This window comes from Anomaloglossus baeobatrachus, chromosome 9 (assembly GCF_048569485.1).
Source record: "Anomaloglossus baeobatrachus isolate aAnoBae1 chromosome 9, aAnoBae1.hap1, whole genome shotgun sequence".
Lineage (NCBI taxonomy): Eukaryota > Metazoa > Chordata > Amphibia > Anura > Aromobatidae > Anomaloglossus > Anomaloglossus baeobatrachus.
Genome location: NC_134361.1, coordinates 224,599,223 through 224,624,568, shown reverse-complemented (window position 1 = coordinate 224,624,568; position 25,346 = coordinate 224,599,223). Strand labels below are relative to the sequence as shown.

The 25,346-nt window shown below is 47.6% G+C and overlaps 1 protein-coding gene across 8 annotated transcripts in view; it reads right to left on the bottom strand.

Annotated features, from left to right (window-relative positions):
- The window catches only part of RALGPS1 (Ral GEF with PH domain and SH3 binding motif 1), a 531,171-nt gene that overhangs the window by 442,088 nt on the left and 63,737 nt on the right, over positions 1-25,346 (bottom strand). For 7 of the 8 annotated variants that reach the window (XM_075324643.1, XM_075324647.1, XM_075324648.1 and 4 more), the window contains exon 2: positions 14,301-14,415. The exons of the other annotated variant lie outside the window; for it this stretch is intronic. The gene's annotated coding sequence lies outside the window, so the exon portion shown is untranslated. The remainder of the gene's footprint in view (positions 1-14,300; positions 14,416-25,346) is intronic. 8 annotated transcript variants of the gene reach the window in all.

Below are 25,346 nucleotides of genomic sequence, written 5' to 3'. Positions count from 1 at the left end.
GCGTCCGGGTCCAAACCACATAGATTTATTATACACCGACTAAGGCTAGGACCGCACTTTGCGTCGTCCTACTTGCAGTTCTAAACGCACGTTTTGGGCTTAATTGATTTGACCAAAGTTGCCTTTTTCAGAAATTTAGCGCTGAAAACGCATGCGCTTCTTACCTACTTTTCCACCTGCGTTTTGATAGATGTGTTTTGAACATCATGATACTGATAAATAAAGTTTAAATAGTCAAACTCAATGAAAAAATTTGAAAAAAAAGAAACAAATCTATATTTTTGTGAAAAGAAGGGAATTTTGTTACTTACCGTAAATTCCTTTTCTTCTAGCTCCTATTGGGAGACCCAGACGATTGGGTGTATAGCACTGCCTCCGGAGGCCACACAAAGCAATTACACTAAAAAGTGTAAGGCCCCTCCCCTTCTGGCTATACACCCCCCGTGGGATCACGGGCTGCTCAGTTTTAGTGCTAAAGCAAGAAGGAGGAAAGCCAATAACTGGTTTAAACAAATTCACTCCGAAGTAACATCGGAGAACTGAAAACCGTTCAACATGAACAACATGTGTACCCGAAAAAAACCAACAATCCCGAAGGACAACAGGGCGGGTGCTGGGTCTCCCAATAGGAGCTAGAAGAAAAGGAATTTACGGTAAGTAACAAAATTCCCTTCTTCTTCGGCGCTCCATTGGGAGACCCAGACGATTGGGACGTCCAAAAGCAGTCCCTGGGTGGGTAAAGAAATACCTCATGTTAGAGCTGCAAAGACAGCCCTCCCCTACGGGGAGGCAACTGCCGCCTGCAGGACTCTTCTACCTAGGCTGGCGTCCGCCGAAGCATAGGTATGCACCTGATAATGTTTGGTGAAAGTGTGCAGACTCGACCAGGTAGCTGCCTGGCACACCTGTTGAGCCGTAGCCTGGTGTCGTAATGCCCAGGACGCACCCACGGCTCTGGTAGAGTGGGCCTTCAGCCCTGATGGAACCGGAAGCCCAGTAGAACGGTAGGCTTCAAGAATTGGTTCTTTGATCCATCGAGCCAGGGTGGCTTTGGAAGCCTGCGACCCTTTGCGCTTACCAGCGACAAGGACAAAGAGTGCATCCGAGCGGCGCAGGGGCGCCGTGCGGGAAATGTAGATTCTGAGTGCTCTCACCAGATCTAACAAATGTAAATCCTTTTCATACCGAAGAACTGGATGAGGACAAAAGGAAGGCAAGGAGATATCCTGATTAAGATGAAAAGAGGATACCACCTTAGGGAGAAACTCCTGAATGGGGCGCAGCACTACCTTGTCCTGGTGGAACACCAGGAAGGGAGCCTTGGATGACAGCGCTGCTAGCTCAGACACTCTCCGAAGAGACGTGACCGCCACTAGAAAGGCCACTTTCTGTGAGAGACGAGAAAGTGAAACATCCCTCAGAGGCTCGAAGGGCGGCTTCTGGAGAGCAACTAGTACCCTGTTCAGATCCCATGGATCTAACGGCCGCTTGTACGGAGGGACGATATGACAAACCCCCTGCAGGAACGTGCGCACCTGAGAAAGCCGTGCTAGACGCTTCTGAAAAAACACGGATAGTGCCGAGACTTGCCCTTTAAGGGAGCCGAGCGACAAGCCCTTTTCCAACCCAGATTGCAGGAAGGAAAGAAAAGTAGGTAACGCGAATGGCCAGGGGGATACTCCTTGTGCAGAGCACCAGGATAAGAAAATCCTCCACGTTCTGTGGTAGATCTTAGCAGAAGTGGACTTCCTAGCCTGTCTCATGGTGGCAACGACTCCTTGGGATAATCCTGAAGACGCTAGGATCCAGGACTCAATGGCCACACAGTCAGGTTCAGGGCCGCAGAATTCCGATGGAAAAACGGCCCTTGGGACAGTAAGTCTGGTCGGTCTGGTAGTGTCCACGGTTGGCCGACCGTGAGATGCCACAGATCCGGGTACCACGACCTCCTCGGCCAGTCTGGGGCGACGAGTATGACGCGGCTGCAATCGGATCTGATCTTGCGTAGCACTCTGGGCAAGAGTGCCAGAGGTGGGAACACATAAGGGAGCCGGAACTGCGACCAATCTTGCACCAAGGCGTCTGCCGCCAGAGCTCTTTGATCGCGAGACCGCGCCATGAACGTCGGGACCTTGTTGTTGTGCCGCGACGCCATTAGGTCGACGTCCGGCACCCCCCAGCGGCGACAGATTTCCTGAAACACGTCCGGGTGAAGGGACCATTCCCCTGCGTCCATACCCTGGCGACTGAGGAAGTCTGCTTCCCAGTTTTCTACGCCCGGGATGTGAACCGCTGATATGGTGGATGCTCTGTCCTCCACCCACAACAGAATCCGCCGGACTTCCTGGAAGGCTTGCCGACTGCGTGTCCCTCCTTGGTGGTTGATGTATGCCACCGCTGTGGAGTTGTCCGACTGAATTCGGATCTGCTTTCCTTCCAGCCACTGCTGGAAGGCTAGTAGGGCAAGATACACTGCCCTGATTTCCAGAACATTGATCTGAAGGGTGGACTCCTGCTGAGTCCACGTCCCTTGAGCCCTGTGGTGGAGAAAAACTGCTCCCCACCCTGACAGACTCGCGTCTGTCGTGACCACTGCCCAGGATGGGGGTAGGAATGATCTTCCCTGTGATAATGAGGTGGGAAGAAGCCACCATTGCAGAGAGTCCTTGGCCGTCTGGGAAAGGGAGACTTTCCTGTCCAGGGAAGTTGACTTCCCATCCCATTGGCGGAGAATGTCCCATTGAAGTGGGCGCAGATGAAACTGTGCAAACGGGACTGCCTCCATTGCTGCCACCATCTTCCCTAGGAAGTGCATGAGGCGCCTTAAGGAGTGCGACTGACCATGAAGGAGAGACTGTACCCCTGTCCGTAGTGACCGCTGCTTGTCCAGCGGAAGCTTCACTATCGCTGAGAGAGTATGAAACTCCATGCCAAGATACGTTAGTGATTGAGTCGGTGACAGATTTGACTTTGAAAAGTTGATGATCCACCCGAAAGTCTGGAGAGTCTCCAGCGCAACATTCAGGCTGTGTTGGCATGCCTCTTGAGAGGGTGCTTTGACAAGTAGATCGTCCAAGTAAGGGATCACCGAGTGTCCCTGGGAGTGCAAGACTGCTACCACTGCCGCCATGACCTTGGTGAAAACCCGTGGGGCTGTCGCCAGACCAAAAGGCAGAGCTACGAACTGGAGATGTTCGTCTCTTATCACAAAACGTAGAAAACGTTGGTGCTCTGTAGCAATCGGCACGTGGAGATAAGCATCTTTGATGTCTATTGATGCAAGGAAATCTCCTTGAGACATCGAGGCAATGACGGAGCGGAGGGATTCCATCCGGAACCGCCTGGCGTTCACATGCTTGTTGAGCAGCTTTAGGTCCAGAACAGGACGGAACGAGCCGTCCTTTTTTGGAACCACGAAGAGATTGGAGTAAAAACCTTGCCCTTGTTCCTGAAGAGGAACAGGGATCACCACTCCTTCTGCTCTTAGTGAGCCCACCGCCTGCAGAAGGGCATCTGCTCGGTCGGGATGTGGGGAAGTTCTGAAGAACCGAGGCGGAGGACGAGAACTGAACTCTATCCTGTACCCGTGAGCCAAAATGTCTGTTACCCACCGGTCCTTGACCTGTGGCAGCCAAATGTCGCAAAAGCGGGAGAGCCTGCCACCGACCGAGGATGCGGAGGGAGGAGGCCGAAAGTCATGAGGCAGCCGCCTTGGAAGCGGTTCCTCCGGTTGCTTTCTTGGGGCGTGAGTGAGCCCGCCAGGAATCTGAGCCCCTTTGCTCCTTCTGAGTCCCTTTGGACGAGGAGAATTGGGCCCTGCCCGAACCTCGAAAGGACCGAAACCTCGACTGTCCCCTCCACTGTTGAGGTTTGCTTGATCTGGGCTGGGGTAAGGAGGAGTCTTTACCCTTGGACTGTTTAATGATTTCAGCCAATTGCTCACCAAACAGTCTGTCTACAGATAGTGGCAAGCTGGTTAAACATTTTTTGGAAGCAGAATCCGCTTTCCATTCTTTTAACCACAAGGCTCTGCGCAAAACTACCGAGTTGGCAGACGCCATGGAGGTACGGCTCGTAGAGTCCAGGACAGCGTTGATAGCATAGGTCGCAAACGCAGACATTTGCGAAGTTAAGGACTCCACTTGCGGCACTGCTGGACGTATGATAGAGTCCACCTGTGCCAGACCAGCTGAAATAGCTTGGAGTGCCCACACGGCCGCGAATGCTGGAGCAAACGACGCGCCGATAGCTTCATAGACAGATTTCAACCAAAGGTCCATCTGTCTGTCATTGGCATCTTTAAGTGAAGCCCCATCCTCCACTGCAACTATGGATCTAGCCGCAAGCCTGGAGATTGGGGGATCCACCTTTGGACACTGGGTCCAGCGTTTGACCACGTCAGGGGGAAAGGGATAACGTGTATCCTTAAGACGTTTGGAGAAACGCTTGTCTGGATAAGCATGGTGTTTCTGGACTGATTCTTGCAGCTGCCTCTTCTGCTGAAGGGGCTGGGGGAGAAATATCCAACAGTCTATTGATGGCCGCTATAAGGTCATTTACCATGGCGTCACCATCAGGAGTATCCAGATTGAGAGCGGTCTCAGGATTAGACTCCTGATCACCCTCCTCTGTCTCATCATGCAGAGACTCTTCTCGCTGAGACCCTGATCCGCGTGATGACGTGGAGGGTCTCTCCCAGCGAGCTCGCTTAGGCTGCCTGGGACTGTCATCTGAGTCAGAGCCTTCAGCCTGAGATGCCTGGGACCCCCTTGAAGCACGGATTAACTCCAACTGAGGGGGACCGGGGAACATTGACGCAGCAGTGTCCATGGTCTGAGTAACTGGCCTGGCCTGCAAGGTCTCTAGGATTTTTGTCATAGTGACAGACATCTTGTCAGCAAAAACTGCAAACTCTGTCCCCGTCACCGGGACAGGGTTCACCGGTGACTCTGCCTGGGCCACTACCACCATAGACTCCGGCTGACGAAGTGGCACAGGGACCGAACATTGCACACAATGGGGGTCATTGGAACCTGCCGGTAGATCAGCCCCACAAGCGGCACAAGTAGCGTATACAGCCTGTGTCTTGGCACCCTTGCGTTTTGCGGATGACATGTTGTCGTCTCCTCAGAGCAATAGGGGTATACAGCCAAGAAGCGACCTTACAGTGCAATATATATATATATATATGGTATAGAGAAAAAAATACACCAATATAACACTGTGGCACTAGTGGGGCCAGCACTAATGTGCTGCTTACCGCCCGCTTAACGCGGGTGTGTGGTCGCCAGAAATCCCTTGTCTGGGTCTCCCAGAGCCTGTGTCCGTTCTCCAGCCAGACTGCATGTAGGAATGGCTGCCGGCGTCCTGTGGAGAGGGGCGGGCCCTGGGCGTGTGCAGACAAAGTGCGGGAAACCTGCGCCCCACTGTGCTCAGTGAGAGGGCTGGAGTATGTAAACAAGACTCCAGCCCTCGGCGCTGACTATCGTACAGCGTCTCTCCCTTGCCCTGATTGACAGGGTGGGGGCGGGAACGAAGCGGAGCTAGGCCGCAAAAGCCGGGGACTAGATTTATAAGCGCCGCCGTCGTAAAAGCACGGTCGGCGCTAAGTCCCCGGCGCACCACCCAGTCTCAGCCGCGCCGCCGCTCCAGGGGCGGCCGGCGCGGCAGTCCCCAACACATAAAGTCCCTCAGAGAAACTGCAGTGACTGTAACCCCAGCGCGCAGCGCTACTGTCCCCGGCGCACTAGCACACCCAGCAAGTCTGGAGTGTGCGCGGCCTGTACATACGGGGACACAGAGTACCTGAATGTTGCAGGGCCTTGTCCCTGAACGGTACCCAGCTCCGTATCCAACAGGTTCTACGGGTCTGTGGATGGAGCCCGGCCTCAGGGCTTGGGGGCCGGTAAGATCCCACTTCCTCAGAGCCCCTCAGGGGGATGGGGAAGGAAAGCAGCATGTGGGCTCCAGCCTCCGTACCCACAATGGGTACCTCAACCTTAACAAACACCGCCAATAGGAATGGGGTGAGAAGGGAGCATGCTGGGGGCCCTAGTATGGGCCCTCTTTTCTTCCATCCGATATAGTCAGCAGCTACTGCTGACTAAACAGTGGAGCTATGCGTGGATGTCTGACCTCCTTCGCACAAAGCTTGAAAACTGAGCAGCCCGTGATCCCACGGGGGGTGTATAGCCAGAAGGGGAGGGGCCTTACACTTTTTAGTGTAATGCTTTGTGTGGCCTCCGGAGGCAGTGCTATACACCCAATCGTCTGGGTCTCCCAATGGAGCGCCGAAGAAATAATGAAAATAGATTAATGAAATTATAGCGGTAATATGATATTTAATGATAAAATTGCAATAATTTATTAAAATTATTATTTTTAATTGTCGGAGTATGTGTGTGTGTGTGTGTAAAGGGACATATGAAATCATTATATTGATGTCCAAAAAGCATGTTTTCTGCACTGGAAAAGCAGGTAATACGCAGGAATTTGATGGAATCTTGGTTTTTGCCATTTCCCATTGACTGCAATGTTAGCAAAACGCACCCAAAATGGCAAAAACAATTGACATGTTGCTTCTTTGAACGCATGGTTTTTGCCACAAAATATGCAAATTAAATGCAGCATTTTAAAACGCAAAGTGGGGTCTAGAAATCCCCATTTTCCATAGACTTTGCTGGAAAATCAAAACGCATGCCTTTTGGCATGAAAAAGGTGCTTCTCAAAACGGACCTAAAAAGCACCAAAAACGCAGGTGGAAACGCAAAGTGGGGCCCCAGCCTTAAAGGGAGTTCCCTATACTGCAAAATCCTATTATGAATGCTCAGCGGTGAGAAAAAAATCAGTCCATCTCTATCCTATTCTGCAGGTGGATAAATGGGACAATCGCAGAAATGTGTGAATCCAGATCTACCCATTTTATAATATTGGGGCAAGCTCGGAGCTCCTCGACCACTAAAAGATGCAACATATGCAGCAAGCTACCTACAGCGGTTACACCGGCTGTCAATCAATGCTGTGGGGGTGGAGCTATGCAGCAAAATTCCAAAGGAAGGGTGCAACCAACTATGTGGCCCCATCTAGATGCTCCTCATGTGCATAGGAACATAAAGGAGGTCTTCTCCAAAACCAGCTCTAAGTGCAAGGTCCTCCACAAGAACCTGTGCCTACTTTCATATGAATTCCGGAAGTAATAGCCTCCATTTAAAGGGAATCTGTCACCAGGATTTTGCTTTCTATCTGAAACCAGTATAATGTAGAGACAGAGACCCTGATTCCAGGGATGTGTCACTTACTGAGCTGTTTGCTGTCAATCTTTTCTATGCATACAAAATGGAGTAGAGAAGGGGTTAATGCCGCGCATCAGCCAAAAGAAGATGTAGAGATGTTGATGATGACTAAACTTTCTTTTTATTCCATAGGTCTACGCGTTTCGAGGTGAAAACCTCTTCCTCAGGACCAGTACATCAACAAAAAGCATTTTGGTCCTGAGGAAGAGGTTTTCACCTCGAAACGCGTAGACCTATGGAATAAAAAGAAAGTTTAATCATCATCAACATTTCTACATCTTCTGTGGCTGATGTGTGGCGTTAACCCCTTCTCTACTGCATTTTGTATGCTCATCCACGTGGGGCTGCAGCAGACGCCATTGTCTCATGAGTACTAGTGGTTGTGACTTTCACAACTGATTCGGGTGAGTGTGTATTTCTGGTATACCGCACTTGTCCATCAGGTATTACACTATCAGCGCTTATTTTTAGACTTGAATGTTTTCTCTGCTGCAGGTCTAGCAGTTATACAGCGCTCATGAATCTGCTGGACTACCTGCAGCACACCAAGTAGTCCGGTAATGATAATCTACTGCTGATTAAATCAGTGATTTTATCAAACTATACTAAGCAGTCCAGCAAGTGACATATCGCTGGAATCAGGATCACTGCCCCTACGTTATGCTACTCTCAGGTTAGGTGGTAAAAACTTGGTGACAGATTCCCTTTAAATATTGGATCTCATCCATCTACCAGTTCCTCTGCTGCTGTACCCCCCATCCTCAATCATCTCGAATTTCAAAATACAGTGATTATAAGGGGGTGGCTCTCACTTTGGATTCAAGGGACAGATATACAAAAAGGTAACTACATCTAGTCACCACATCCCATGTTACTACTGTATGACCGATTACTCCTGGTATTATACAGCAGCTTATGTAATAAAATATAATTAGTTCAAACAAATTAAGATTTTTATTGTATAAAGCTGAAACAAAACCTGTAACCGGCTTTACAAGGAATCATCGCTTTGAAGGTACAGCACACGTCGCAGGCCAGCCCTTATATACAGGCTTGTATGCTAATATATAAACTGGTCATCATAACACACAGCGTGTGCTCGTCTCAGAATAGATACCGGCACATCCAGAGAAATTAGATCCTACGGCCGAGGAAAGGCCCAGACCATCTGCAAACCTTCCCCCAAGACGATGGCCCCGGGATTTCCCCGCTCATTATGACTTATGTAGAAGAGATCAGGTCTACTATATATATTGTAAGCTTAACTGGATGTAAATTTTCTGCACCGTGTGGCTGACATTTCGCTAAACATCGTGCATTTTGCTGCTACTTTGGATTTTCCCAAATCTCAGACAGAAAATCTGCAGCAATCCTTGTATGAATGAATGTATAATGGCCGGGGGGCATAAAACAACATTCAAGCCCCATTACATACAGAGGTGATCGCTTCGCCCCCAGTTTTAATGTGGCAGCTGCCATAAAGCATTAGGCTAAAGGCTGCTTTACACGAGACGATCTATCGTGCAATAGATCGTCGGGGTCACGGTTTTCGTGACGCACATCCGGCATCGCTTGCGACGTTGGGCTGTGTGACACCTCCGAGCGACGCAGTATCCCTCACAAATCGTGAGTCGTGTACTCGTCGCTCGGTTTCATAATCTCGTTTAATTAAAATGACGCCGGTTGCTCATCGTTCCCGGGGTAGCACACGCTGCTCCGTGTGACACCCCGGGAACAATGAACTCACCTTACCTGCGTCCCGCGGCTCCCGCCGGATATGCGGAAGGAAGGAGGTGGGCGGGATGTTAACGTCCCGCTCATCTCCGCCCCTCCGCTTCTATTGGCCGGCCGCTGTGTGACACCCCGGGAACGATGAACATCGCTTACCTCCGTCCCGTGGCTCCCACCGGCTATGCGGAAGGAAGGAGGTGGGCGGGATGTTTACGGTCCGCTCATCTCCGCCCCTCCGCTTCTATTGGCCGCTCGCTGGGTGACGTCGCTGTGACGCCGAACGTCCCTCCCCCTTCAACAAGAGGATGTTCGCCGCCCACAGCGAGGTCGCTCAGCCGGTAAGTGCGTGTGACGGGGGTTAACGACTTTGTGCGCCACGGGCAACTAATTGCCCGTGACGCACAAACGACGGGGGCGGGTACGATCGCTCGTGAAATTGCATGATATATCGTACCGTGTAAAGCAGGCTTAAGACCGCACTTTGCGTTTCCACCTGCGTTTCAGCTGCTTTTTAGGTCCGTTTTGAGAAGCCCCTTTTTCATGCCAAAAGGCATGCGTTTTGACTTTCCAGCAAAGTCAATGGTAAATGTTGATTTTCAGACCGCACTTTGCGTTTCTAAACGCTGCTTTTAATTTGCATATTTTGTGGCAAAAACCATGCGTTCAAAGAAGCAGCGTGTCAATTGTTTTTGCCATTTCTGCAGCGTTTTGATAACATTGCAGTCAATGAGAAGTGTCAAAAAGCAACAAACATCAAAATTCCAGCGTTTTACCTGCTTTTTAGCTGCAGAAACAATGCGTTTTAACTTCAAAAACACATACTTTTCACACATTAAAATAATGGAATAATATGTCCCTTTACACACACACACATAGTCCGACAATTAAATTAGTGAAAATTATGTTTTTATTGCTATTTTTGCGATAAATTTTATTAATCCGCTATATTTTCAAGATATTTAACAAATTTAAATGTTAATTTATAAATGATATCTGTTTCTTATTTTTTTCTCTTTTTTTCAGTCTGACTATTTAATTTTTATATAGCAGTGTCTTGATGTTCAAAACGCATCTGTCAAAACGCAAGGGGAAAAGCATGCAAAAAGCGCTGAAAACGCATCTTAAACGCGGTAAATACGCATGCGTTTTCAGCGCTAAAGTTCTGTAAAAGGCAACTTTGGTCAAATCAACGTGCGTTTAGAACTGCAAATAGGAGAACGCAAAATGCGGTCTTAGCCTTTATGGTTTTAGCATTTATAGGGTTTGTTATTTTTTGTTCTGACACCACCAAATGATGCAGAATACACCTACCGTATTTTTCGCTTTATAAGACGCACTTTTCCTCCCCAAATTTTGGGAGGAAAATGGGGGGTGCGTCTTATAAAGCGGTAGCGGGGGGGGGGGGGGTCCTGTCTGAAGCGATCGGGCGGGTGCCTGTGGCTGCATGCAAGCGGCCGGGTACCTGTACTTGCATGCAGCGGCAGACGGGTACCCATGGCTGTGTGCGGGCGGCAGCCGGGTGCTGTGTGCGAGCGGCAGTCGGGTGACCGTGCAGGTACCCGGCTGCCGCCCTCACACAGTCACCCATCTGCCGCCCGCACACAGCCATGGGTACCCGGCTGCCACCGCACGCAAGCACAGGTACCCGGCGGCTTGTACGCAGAGTGGGCGGGCAGCCTGCTGGCTGCCACTCTGTGCATGCGGGGCGGGCGGCTGTGCAGCTTACCAGTTGTCCGCGGTCCCACTTTCAAATGATGGCGCCGGTGGAGCTCTTGGATGAGAGCTCCATCTGCGCACGCGCTGCTCCGGGAGTCAGCGCGTGCGCAGATGGAGCCCTTGGATGAGAGCTCCATCTGCGCATGCGTCGCTCCGGGCGCCATTACTTGAATCGGGACCGCGGACACACTCCACCACTGAGCCGCCGCCGCCGCCGCTGCCACCACTGAACCGGGACCGCGGACACACGCCACCACTGAGCAGTCCCTGCCGCTGCCACCACTGAGCAGTTGCCGCCGCTCCCACCACTGAGCCGCCGCCGCCGCCGCTGCCACCACTGAACCGGGACCGCGGACACTCACTGCACCGGCCTGCTGCACGGCTCTCATGCCACGGCTGCTGCCGCCACCACGGACCCCACGGATCCTGCCACCGCGCCTGCAACCACGGACGCCACGGCACCTGCAACCACGGACCCCGCTGCCACTGACCTGCCGCGCCTGCCAGCACAACCTGTGCCTCCTGTGACCCCGCTTCACCACCACTGCTGCCCCCCTCCGGTAAGAGAACATCGGAGTATAAGACGGACCCCATTTTTCTTTTTTTTACCTTTTTTTATGTCTAAGTTTGGGGTGCGTCTTATATTCCGGTGCGTCTTATAAAGCGAAAAATACGGTATATATTGCTGTGGTTTAGATGGAAATGCCCTTTCAGGAGATTATGTTATAAATCATTATTAATTAAAGAAAAAAAAAGAGAAGAGAAGGAAAAGTCATGAATAAAGATGGCAAACAATCAGCAAAATCAGCAATGAGCCATTACCAGCGTAGCTTCATTTTCACAGCGTGCACAAGTGTCTCACCGGTTGCTATGGATTGATGCAAATTTGGCAGCACAATGTAAATGTAAATCAATGAACCATAATGATCCCCTCGGTATCGCTGGGGCGACAGATAAATGCAGCTGCAAAGGAAATGTAGGTTGCATGCATGACCACCTTCTACCCGGAAATGCAGAACTCTACGTGCAGCTAGGACAACCTGGTATTGCCTCTGCTTCTTCAACACTGGGCAAAATATTGTCTCCCCCCCCCCCCCCCCGAGAGTCGTGACAATGGCCGCCCATGGTAATCTCTAATGATTGTCTCAGCTAGGATTAATGGGAACATAACTAAACTCCACTGAGCATGCGAGGCTCGCTGGAGACGAGAGCATGCAGCCAGCAGATTATCACCGTTTAGACCGAATAAAGGAGATAATCCTCATGTGTAATCCAGATTTCTGTAGTGGTGGATGGACAGCAGCTCCCCCAGGTGTGAGCACTAAGGGTAAGTTCACACAGTGCGTTTTTGCACGTTTTTCGGGTGCGTTTTTGGCCTCAAAACTGCATGACTTTGCTTCCCCAGCAAAGTCTATGAGTTTTCATTTTTGCTGTCTGCACACAACTTTTTTTTAAACTGTGTTTTTGAGCTTAAAAAAAAAATGGACGTCAATTTTTCCTGCGTTTTTCTGCGCTTTCCCCCCATGGAATGCATTGGAAAAACGCAGAAAAACGCAGAGATCAAAAACGCAGCAAAACGCAGCCAAAGATGCACCAAATCGCGGCAAAACGCGTGCGTTTGTTGTCGCTTTTTTTTGCCGCGGGTGCGTTTTTGTGCGTTTTTAGCGGCCAAAGACACACAAAAATGCAGCGTCAAAAAAACGCAGCGTGTGCACATAGCCTTAGGCTGCTTTCACACATCTGGTTTTTGCTGAGCGGCACAATACGGCGCTTTGCAGAAAAAACGCAAGCTTTTTTTTGCCGCCGGTTGCGTTTTCTCCGCATAGACTTGCATTAGCGCCGTATTGTGCCACATGGCCTTGCGTTGCGTCCGGCATATTTAGCCCATGCGGCGGCCGGAACGTTGCCTGGCACGCTGTTTTGTGCGGCAAAAATACTGCATCGCGCCGGATCCGGCGCAATGCGGCGCGATATACAATGCAAGCCTATGGACGCCGAATGTGGTGTCCTGCGGCAAAAAACGCATATGGCCGCTGGATGCGGTTTTTTGAACTGCGCATGCTCAGTATCAAGCCGCATCCGTCAAAAAACGGACGGGCCGCTTGGAAAAACTTATGCAATGGATCCGTTTTTTCGCCGCATCCATTGCATAGGTTTTTGAGCCAGATTGTGCCGCACTGCAAAAACCGGATGTGTGAAAGCAGCCTTAACTAGCTAGGATGGGACCTGTAAAATCTGTGTGCGGATGACCACCACCAAAGGGAAAAATCAGGGTCACACTGGGCGTCATCATGGCAGATATTACATGTAAACCTATGAGGAAGGGTTCACTGATGCACCTTTTATGCTCCAGCAGCATTTTCAGTAGCAGCATGTTTACCTGTGCTTCTCTAATTCCTAAAAAACATAGCCACATTTACCCATGAACTATTAGACTGGGGCGACTTTAGGTGCGACAAAGGCTGCACGGCCAAAGATTACTATGTGCTGCTACATCGCAGTGTAATACAGGTAGGTAGGGTTGCATTGTGACCCTCAGGGGACTGCGAAAACCAACAGATTTTGACTCTTGGTGGCTTGTCACGATAAACTAGGTGTCACAATGCAACCCCATTTAACTGCATTACTCTGCAATCTTTGGCCAAATGACCAGTGTAGCAGCCAGAATTGCCATTTAGCCCCTGACGTAGCCAACTGTTTATTCCCAAATTGTGGGCCAGTAATGCCTGTGAGCGGCGCTATTCCTGTACGCTCACCCCCTTCGCGTGACCTCTGATGTCCGGTGATGTCACGTCAACAGAGGCAGCCGCAGTCTTCCTGTGGGTGACGTTTCGCACTCATCACAGTCCAGCGCCGCTCCTGCTTGCGGCTCTCTGCAGCGAAGGAGGGAGCACGCGAGATGCTGGGCTGTGACGAACGGTGAGATCCCGCCCACAGGAAGACTGCGGCCGCCTCCGTTGACGTGACATCACCGGACATCAGAGGTCACGCGAAGGGGGTGAGCGTACAGCAATAGCGCCGCTCACAGGCATTAATGGCAACACAAGGTATTTGAGAGAAACATAATATTGATGTGGCCAGTAATGAAAGTGGGTGAACGACCCCCAGAGTCTGAACTAAGGGACAGCTCCAAAAAAAGTTTCATCCGTGTTTTCCGCTTTCAACATAAGTTTCATAAATAGATGAAAACAAAATAAATTGTAACGCTTGCCCTATACATTGCAATGTTAATCATGCCCAAAATTTCACAGACCCCGTTGACTTCTATGGTTAATTTTGATCCATTATTCCAGTCTGTGTGATTGGTTTGGGGACTCGGCTTGCAAATAGCGTAGACTTTGATGGGTATGTTGTAATATTCAATAATATAATCATGCATGTGAGTCACGAGCGTCTGAATCAGGCCGTACAGGAGCTTCTTGGTCATTCAGACTGTTACAACCATAATAAGTGAGACATTTCCGAGAACGGCTTGTTCTGCAGAAACAACGCACTTTATTATGGATAAACAAAGTCAATGAACAGCAATTGTAAGCACGAGCCTGTAATGCCGCCACCTACCTAAGCTTGTAACTTATTATGAAGGCTCCTTTAGACCCTGTTCACATGGGATTTTGGCATCCGCAGCTGACCATATTCTTCGCAATTCTTTATCGTTGTCTTTTTTTCTGCTGCACTATAACAAAAGAAAAAGATTGATAAAAACAAAAAACTATAACTTGTGCACATAGCAAAAAATAAAAATTGGATATGGAAAGGAGACCTTCAACAAGAAGCCAATAGTGTGTGATGCAAAGGAGTACGCCGGAGATTTCATCAGATTGATTCATACGGAGGAACGTTATGACCCCATAGAATCCTATATTTGGCATATCAGGTCTGTGTACAGCTAAAATGCCGCACTACGCGCTAATACCCCGTGGGAGAAGGCGACCGGGTACAGTATTAATGGCCGGTGTGTACCATATAAGTGGTGTGATCCTCAGGAGTGCTGGTCCTTTCAGTGCCACATGTTTTGCTATATAGTATTCACAGGGTGGGTCTGGCCACCTACATACCCCACCCATGGGTGTGTCTGTGTCACGTGATACGGGTGGAGACTGAATAGAGACTGCAGCCAGTCTGGAAAGTAGGGGCCTCTGCTAGAGGTGTATGCACTGGCAGGAGTCGGTGTGTGGAGGCCGCCATTCCTCCAGTGCGGACTGTACGGACCCATAAATCCGTGGACTAATCCTGACCGTGGTCAGTGTGAATGAAGGCAGAGGATTGTACTGAGGAGGAGTGTATCCCAAACCTGTGCAGGCGAACTGCTGGATTTGTAACCCGTGTATGTTTAAAGGGAACCTGTCAGCAGGTTTGGGGCCTATAAGCTGCAGTCACCACCACCGGGCTCTTATATACAGCATTCTGACATCCTGTATATAAGAGCCCAGGCCACTGTGTAGAACATAAAAATCACTTTATAATAGTTACCTAAACAGTCGCTGCGGTGGAGTTGGGTCATATGGGCGTCTCCGTTGTCCGGTGCCGACGCCTCCTCCTTCGGCCATCTTCGTCCTCCTTCTGAAGCCTGTGTGCATGACGCGTCCTACGTCATACACACTCGCCGGTCCCGGCAGACGCACTACAATGCTTTGATCTGCAGGACTTCAATGCCGGAGAGTGTAGATGATGTAGGACGTGTCATGCACCCCGAGTTCAGAAGAAGGAGGACAAAGATGGCCGAAAGAGGAGGCGCCGGCACCGGAGAAGTTGCTGTAAAGACGCAGCAAGTGAGTGAGTATCCCACTGAACAGCATGTGCACTGTATGCAGCATCACACCCGGTACTAGGCTGAGTATTCTAATAAGGCCTAAGACACACGGCATGAAAATCGGAGCGAGTGGAGAGGAGTGGAGTGCGATAAAACATCACCTTCCTCTCGGACCAATATTAGCCTGTGTGTCAGCGCACATGAGCCATTATTTTCTCAGTCCCAATCGGAACGAGAAAACAATGTAATTTGAGTCTCTTTCTCTCGCACCCATTCAAGTCTATGGGGCGAGAGAAAGATCGCACTGCACTCGTATTACACCGGTGTACCGCGCGTGCAGAGCGAGAATGGCAATAGCCGGCAACGGAGGAGAGCGGGAGATAAATCCCTCACTCCCCTCCTCAGCGCCGGTCCTCCCCTCCTGAGGGCCGGTCCTCCCTTCCTCAGCGCCGGTCCTCCCCTCCTCAGCGCCGGTCCTCCCCTCCTCAGCGCCGGTCCTCCCCTCCTCAGCGCCGGTCCTCCCCTCTTCAGCGCCGGTCCTCCCCTCTTCAGCGCCGGTCCTCCCCTCCTCAGCGCCGGTCCTCCCCTCCTCAGCGCCGGACCTCCCTTCCTCAGCGCCGGTCCTCCCTTCCTCAGAGCCGGTCCTCCCTTCCTCAGAGCCGGTCCTCCCCTCCTCAGCGCCGGTCCTCCCTTCCTCAGAGCCGGTCCTCCCTTCCTCAGAGCCGGTCCTCCCTTCCTCAGAGCCGGTCCTCCCCTTCCTCAGCGCCAGTCCTCCCCTTTCTCAGCGCCGGCCCTCCCCTCCTCGGGGCTGGTCCTCCCCTCCTCAGAGCTGGCCCGGCCCACCCCTCCTCAGTGTCGGTTTGCTCTTCCTCAGCGCCGGCCCGACCCCGCAGCTGAGGTCCGATGGCAGGATCAGACCTCAGTCGCAGTGACACTTGCATGACACTCGGCTCCCGCTGTGCTACCAGTATGAGCCGAGTGTCATGCGAGGATCGCATTAGTCCCGTGTGGCCACGGCCTAAACTTCTTGGTAGCGCCATCAATGGCGAAAATAAAGCAAAGTTCAGATGTGGAAATATCGATTATTTGGGATTCCTCCTGCTGAGCACTATTGTTGGTAACGCAGAAAACACCCGGGAGGTGCATTTGGGCCTATGCTGGGATACTGTGGATGCATCCCTTACATAAACAGGACAGGGCCGGGAACTTCTCGGAGTACTGGATGTTGTGTTTCTGGTTCTCCAACAGTTTAGGGAATCTGATTAGTAAACCACATAAACCAGGATAGATAAAGCAATGATTTTGGAAGGCATTATCCACTAAATCCGACACCTAATCTGGCCACTCACAAGCTGCAAATCTGATGTTCCACTAAATCAAATCAATCTATTTATTGTGGATGATCTCCCCCCGTCAGCGCCGGGTCAGTAAAATTTCAATGAGTCGTGCCAACATGTTATTATCATCCGTCTATATTTATACCGCCTGGGCGTGCAGAGCAGCATTGACTCATGAAACAGAGCGGGTAATTAACCGATGAGGTTTTGACGATGGGTTATTAGGCCAATTAGTCATCGTTTAGAAGAAAGGTGGAAGCCGGTTTGCAAAGTCCTCACAAGATGTCATTGAAGATTTGGAAGAGAATTTTTCTGTGTGTACAACATATTTATGATGGATCTGGAGGAAAGAGACAGCAAAGCGTCAAGGTTAGCGATTATATACAACAGATATAAAGATGAAAGGCGAACAGAAGAGCAGCACGGACATATAGGCGCGGTATACTACTCAGATTTACAGAGCCATAATAGGCCTCTGTGCATGAGCCGTGTCTGTCAGTAGAAAAGCACTAATGACACGATAACTCATGTGCAATGACACAAATACACGTAATGTAAACTAGGATCCGTCAGTGCCCTGCAAACCGTGGCCGATATCATGTAACTTGCCTGACCAGTCCCATTCTTCACATACCACAGTGTGATACAACCACTGATTGATAACCTCCCGGAGGACAATCTCACCTGTACACAAGGCCGAAACCAATGAATTACCTCTACCTGTGCAACGCTGACGTATGTCCCATACTCACACCAACCTGTGCCCCGGTAACAGCGTAGCACAAACCTCATATATGTACTACTGACGTACACGCTGCTACCAGTACAAGATAAGGCCAAAACACTGACATCACAAGGACGATATTAATGGCGTTGTCCACTTTTGGGAATATTTTTTTTTTCTTCACTAAAATGCATGTATTTTCAGATTATTTATAAAAAAAAAAAAAATAAACACATTTTTGCAGATGGTTACTAAAAAAAAGTTTGCCTTCTATTGCCTCTGTGTTGCATGAGTTATCAGGGAATCCTTCAGTGAGCTTCTTCTAACAGGAGACTTTGTAACCAGGTCTTTTTCTGAGCTCCTCACGGATTATATATGACCACATTAAAGATAAAAGGGTTATTCCCATCTCCAAGATCCTATCCCGATATGTAGTAGGTGTAATAATAATAAAAAAACAAAAATTATAAAAAAAAAATAATAATAATAATATTGGCAAATACCTCCAACTATAAATGTAGTATAGTTCTCCTGATATAGCCATGGCTTTTACCTCATGTGCAGGGCATTGCAGCCTAGGTATCCATGGTTACAACCATGAGCAACTAACTGTCCCTATATGGTGGCTGTAACCATGGATACTTAAGCTGATGCAATGCCCTGCACATGAGGTAAGCTACATAGCTAATCAGGAGAACTATACTACATTTCTAATTGGAGGCATTAGTTAATATTATTATTAGTATATCTACTACACATTGGGATAGGATTTTGTACAAGGAATAACCCTTTTGGAAAAAAAATTTTTTGAAAGGGTGAGGGTATGTGCGCACGTTGCTTTTTACCTGCTTTTTACCTGCTTTTTTGCTGCTTTTTCTTCTGCGCTGTTTAATGCCAAAATGGATGTGTTCTTCTATTCAAGCAAAGTCTATGGGAATTTGGGTTTCTTGTTCACACTATGTTGTTCAAAATGCTGCCTTTTTGAGGCAGAACTTTGGTCAAAAACTCAGCTTTTCAAAGAAGCAACATGTCAATTGTTTTTGCCATTTGGGTTTTGCACTGCAAAGCTGAGTTTTTGACCAAAGTTCTGCCACAAAAAGGCAGCATTTTGAACAACATAGTGTGAAAAAGAAACCCAAATTCCCATAGACTTTGCTTGAATAGAAGAACACATCCATTTTGGCATTAAACAGCGCAGAAGAAAAAGCAGCAAAAAAGCAGGTAAAAAGCAGGTAAAAAGCAACGTGCGCACATACCCTTAAGGACACTATGGGCCTGATTCACTTTGCATTTGCGCCTGTGTCTTGTTGTGTTCTTGGCGTTTTGTTTGACCCATATTCATCTTTTCACATGTACCTTTTCTGAAGTCTATATTATGGGCGGCACAGTGGCTCAGTGGTTAGCGACTACGCTGGGGTCCTGGGTTCAAATTCCACCAAGGACACCATCTGCAAGGAGTTTGTATGTTCTCCCCGTGTTCGCGTGGGTTTCCTCCGGGTTCTCCGGTTTCCCCCCACACTCCAAAGACATTCCGATAAGGACTTTAGATTGTGAGCCCCAATGGGGACAGTGATGCCAATGTATGTAAAGCGCTGTGGAATTACTGGCGCTTTATGAATGAATAAATATTATGTGTTCAACTGATTGTTTATGTTCGCCATTGTGATTGATTCATCATTTGCAGCTTCTCCATAAGTCACAATTTGTCGCAGATGCACTCCCGTCCCTCTCTGAAGAGATTGTATGCATGCCAGATACTTTGGTTGCAATTTGTGCATCATTTTGCAAAATGTATGATTTTTTTTTTGTGTGTGTGTCAATGATTGAATACAAGAAAAAAAAAAAGACATTTCTTTTTTTTTACTTTGCACAAAGCATGAGCTGTGTGTGCCATTTTGAAGAATTTGGTGCAAAAACGGCAATGAATATCACATGATCAAAGGAGGTAAGACAAAATGCAAAATTATGATTTGGGGTCTATATGCCCCCCAAACCCTGTCCTTATTCTTTATTTACTGGCATTGCAGCGCCTGTAGAGCGCATGATTCACAGGCGGGTTCTGATGACGTTTACCTTTTGCTTTCCAATCAGAAATTCAGTGTCCAAATTGAGTCACAAAGCAGCGTTTCTATACACGTATAACTAGAAGCTTCCGTGGAGGACTTTCCCTCCAACTCTGCTACAATAATCACTGAATCCCTTCCACCTGCTTTTAGGGCTTGTTCACACTTAGCGTTTTATTTTTGTGCAATTTTACGCCGTGTTTTACAGTAATAGCAAAATGAATGAGATTTCTATTATTTTCCTTGTGGTGTGTGTAAAATTAAGCATGGCAATCCTTTCAGCGTTTTTACTGCCGTTTTGCCCCCAGTGAGGTCAATCTGGCTTAGTGCCTAAAAACAGACATTAAAAAGCAGCAAAAAAATATATATAATTTAAGCTGTGATTTTCATGCAGGAAAAAGAAAAAAAAAGTAGCCAGTGAGGGGTGTATAGCCAGAAGGGGAGGGGCCTTACACTTTTTAGTGTAATGCTTTGTGTGGCCTCCGGAGGCAGTAGCTATACACCCAATCGTCTGGGTCTCCCAATGGAGCGCCGAAGAAAAGGAAATACACAGATAGCATTTTGTGATGCATTTTTTCTTTCAGGATGAATGGTGGGCCCATAGACCACTGCGTCAATGATGCAGACACTCCTATAGACAGTAAACCAAGCAGCAGTTGTACATCCTCACTACGGCTTCATTCACACTGGGGACTTTGGGCCCCCTATATGAATGAAAGAAAGAAAGAAAGAAAGAAAGAAAGAAAGAAAGAAAGAAAGAAAGAAAGAAAGAAAGAAAGAAAGAAAGAAAGAAAGAAAAAGAAAAATGCTCAGAATTGGTGCAGATTTCAGCATTTGGACCTGCAGTGATCCCACATTTATCACCCATCCTGTGAGTAGGTGACATCTGTTTAAAGGGAACCTGTCACCAGATTTGGGGCCTATAGGCTGCAGCAACCATCAGTGGGCTCTTATATACAGCATTCTGACATGACAAGAGCCCAGGCCGCTGTGTAGGACATAAAAATCCCTTTATAATACACCCCTAAGGGGTAGTGCAGACTGGTCGGATGGGTGTCTCCGTTCTCTGGTACCGGCGCCTCCTCTTTCGGCCATGTTTGTCCTCCTTTTTCTGAAGCCTGGGTGCAAGATGCGTCCTACGTCATCCACACAGGCCGGCATTGAGATCCTACGCAGGGGCAGATCAAAGTATTTTATTGCGCCTGCGCATGACCTCAATGCTGGCCTGTGTGGATGATGTAGGACATGTCATGTATCCAGGCTTCAGAAAAAGGAGAACAAAGATGGCCGAAATAGGAGGCACCGGTACCAGAGAGCGGAGACACCCATCCGATCAGTCTGCACCGCCCCTTAGGATAGTATTACAAAGTGATTTTTATGTTCTACACAGCAGCCTGGGCTGTTATATACAGCATGTTAGTATGCTGTATATAAGAGCCCACTGGTAGTGGCCGCAGCTTATACCCCAAATCTGGTGACAGGTTCCCTTTAAAGAACAATCCCTCAAATAATATATGCAATGTACACAGTATCTGCCGTGACATGGTATCCTTTCTAGGGCCCATACCTGTATATTAATAGATACATGCCCTGTTGTCCTCAGGTTGGAAACATACATTCAGCACGACCCATCATTACCTACTCTGATCAAGATCCCATCTTGAAGAAAGACAACAAACTGCAAGGAAAACTATACTGCAAATGCACTCACCCTAAGGCTATGTTCGCACGTTGCGTATTTCCCGCGTTTCCGCAGCGTTTTTAGCGGCAGCGTTTTTGCGCTAAAACGCATGCGTTTTTGTTTTACAGCAAAGTCTATGGGAAAAGATGAAATCCTGTCTGCACTTTGCTTTTTTTTCTGCAGCGTTTAATTTGCATATTTTGGGTGAAAAACCATGCAGAAAAAGCAGCAGCATGTCAGTTGTTTTTGCCATTTCTGCAGCGTTTCCTTAACATTGGAGTCAATGAGAAATGGCAAAAACAACAAAAAGCACAATTCCTGCGTTTTTCATGCGTTTTACCTGCTTTTCCACTGCGTTTTTGGCTCCAAAAACACATGCTTTTCTGGACAAGAATTAATGGGTTCTAATGTTCCTTTACACACACACAAGAACCGAAAATTTAAATGTTATAAAATAATAAATTTCACCAATTTTTCGGTTAACATGTGAATAACTGCTATAATTTCATTATAATTGTTGATTTTACATATAGTTATATTAAAAGTGAATATAATTTTTTTTTCTCTTTTTTTATTCTTTTTGACTATTCCAACTTTATTTCTCAGTGTCTTGATCAACAAAACGCATCTGCAGAAACGCAGGTGAAAAAGCAGGTAAAAACGCGGTAAATACGCATGCGTTTTTAGTGCTAAAAAATGGTCAAAAGCCAAGGGCAGGAAAACGTGCAGAATAAACTGCAGGTACTCCGACGTAACGTGCGGACATATCCTAATTGCTGACTGTGAATTTCCCGGCTCGCCCGGTGACAGGACTCATCACCTAAACACCGTGACAGAGGAATTAGTTTTGCAGGAGTGACACAATATTCATACATATGAATGCATGCCGCATGAATAGAAGTCATGTTACACCTATGTTATTCTCCCGTCTGCTAACTTCACAATGTGCAGAATTTAGACAAATAAATCATCCTAAATTAGAAACTGCAGAGAAAAGTATCTTATGATATTTTAAGCATTAATCCCTTCCCACAATTTAATTTTTGCAATTTTATTTCCTTTATTGTAACATTTAGAAACAAGGACGCTGTGCTATGAAGCCAATAGGACTAGTCTGCACAGGAGATATCAGCCAAGTGGGCAACCTGCGAGCCCCATATGCCAGGACGACCACTGGGTCCCCAACAATCTCCAGAATGGGGCTCTGCGGAGCCAATTTTTGAAAGGAGTGAATTTCCGTAAGCGTGATCTCTTCTCCATTGATTTTCTAATGGCGGGAGAGAGCTTAGTGCACGGCCTTGTTACACGGCATGTGCCCATCTGCTCTGCTCGAGATGGGGTTTGCAGAGCACGGTTCTCGGGAACATTGGTTATCCCAATGGTAAATACCACAAGATGTAGCAAGGTACGGATAGGGGGATAACGTTTTATTTTGGGAATAACCCTTTAATCACCAGAAACAGATCTACGAGTTGCTGACCGTGTGCCTTCAGTTGGCACAAAATCGCAAGGTTAATATTGTCCCAACGACACAGATAGGACTAATTACAGTAAAATATTAACATAAGAGGTGATAGAGGAATGAACACGAGGAGGTTGTCTAGGTGAAATCAGTGTCTACAAACAATAATAAAATGTCACTTATTGACAATGTAAAGCAATTCTCTGCTCTTAGGCTATGTGCCCACGGGACTATGTAACCGCGGATTTTGTCGCAGAAAATCTGAGGATTTATCTGGATTTTCTAGATAAATCCGCAGGTTTTAGCAAGTACAGACCCTCCCCATGTTATCCTATGGAACATGGGGAGTGTCTGTGTCCATGCTGCGGTATGTGCGGCTGCGGAATATGCTGCGGATGTCCCGCAGCCGCACGTAACTGCATGTCAATTATTCCTGCGGAAATATCTGCGGAAATCCTGGCCCTCCACTATGGAGATAGAGGCCAGAATTTCCGCAGGTAAGTCGCATGAATGTCCGCAGGTTTCCCGCAGCAATGGATAGCTGCGGATCCTGGGGATCAGCTGCGGCCGTACCTGCGGATATATCCACGTCCGGTGGGCACACAGCCTTACAGTACAGACACTATCTACAGGAAGAAAACAACCAGACGTAGTAGGAACCAAAAACACAAAAAAACTGAGCTGTGACAAATGTTCAATAAACATGCAACATTACAAGCATGTGAATTGCAGCCTCAAGACTAGAAAAAAACCAAGGAGAAAATTGTAGAAAAAATACCCTGACTATAAATAAATGAATTGCAAGTGCTTAATAAACAGGGTACTTAGTATATACATTTTTGCAAAAAGGTAAGAAGCTGTCTCACCTCGTCACGGTGTACCCATCTGAGACAGTCCCTAACCTACTAAAGTTAAAAACATATTCTGTACCTGACTTGTGTCATGTTAAAACTTCAATATGGATGGTAAAGTGGTTAGCTGGGTCCCAGATTAAATACACAGCAAATAGTGAGAAGCTGGTAATTGTTCAGCCTCAGTATCAGGAGGGCTGCACCCCCAACTTGCATTAAAGCAAGATGACAGACAAAAAACACAAAAAAACTGAGCTGTGACAAATGTTCAATAAACATGCAACATTACAAGCATGTGAATTGCAGCCTCAAGACTAGAAAAAAACCAAGGAGAAAATTGTAGAAAAAATACATGAATACGTGAACATTTGTCACAGCTCAGTTTTTTTGTGTTTTTTGTCTGTCATCTTGCTTTAATGCAAGTTGGGGGTGCAGCCCTCCTGATACTGAGGCTGAACAATTACCAGCTTCTCACTATTTGCTGTGTATTTAATCTGGGACCCAGCTAACCACTTTACCATCCATATTGAAGTTTTAACATGACACAAGTCAGGTACAGAATATGTTTTTAACTTTAGTAGGTTAGGGACTGTCTCAGATGGGTACACCGTGACGAGGTGAGACAGCTTCTTACCTTTTTGCAAAAATGTATATACTAAGTACCCTGTTTATTAAGCACTTGCAATTCATTTATTTATAGTCAGGGTATTTTTTCTACAATTTTCTCCTTGGTTTTTTTCTAGTCTTGAGGCTGCAATTCACATGCTTGTAATGTTGCATGTTTATTGAACATTTGTCACAGCTCAGTTTTTTTGTGTTTTTTGTCTGTCATCTTGCTTTAATGCAAGTTGGGGGTGCAGCCCTCCTGATACTGAGGCTGAACAATTACCAGCTTCTCACTATTTGCTGTGTATTTAATCTGGGACCCAGCTAACCACTTTACCATCCATATTGAAGTTTTAACATGACACAAGTCAGGTACAGAATATGTTTTTAACTTTAGTAGATTAGGGACTGTCTCAGATGGGTACACCGTGACGAGGTGAGACAGCTTCTTACCTTTTTGCAAAAATGTATATACTAAGTACCCTGTTTATTAAGCACTTGCAATTCATTTATTTATAGTCAGGGTATTTTTTCTACAATTTTCTCCTTGGTTTTTTTTTGTAGTAGGAACCAAAGCTGGGCTATTTAGACAATCGGTGAGCCTTAGGACTGCACAATAGGAGCATGCACAGATATATAACCTCAGTGCACCGGTTGGAGAATGATCCCACTTTGGCTAAACTTGCATCAATCCCACAATGGAAGTGAATATTTTAGGGAATAAGCACACACAGACTTTTTGCAAAGTTTTCAGTGCAGAACCGCCAGTGCTCAGTTTTTGCTCCCAAATGTTTGCTTATACTTTTATGTAGCTTTTTTCCCATTCACTTCCATTAATTTGCATCTCAATGCTAGAAAAAGTTGTGTTTTTCCTTATGCAATTCAAACTGCATATGTAGTCAAGTAAAGTTCCAGCAATACCCTGCTATTTGACTGACAGGTGCAAAAGGGGCAGGAATATGTGGGTCAGGGCTTGCTATCTATTTCTTTCTTTCTATTTCTATCTGTCTCCCTGCGCCAGAATTAACGTGAATGGCGGCGACAGAGGCGGGAATAGATGGCAAGACCCGACCCACATATTCCCACCCCTGTTGCAGCTGTCAATCAAAATAGCAGTGCATGGCTGGAAC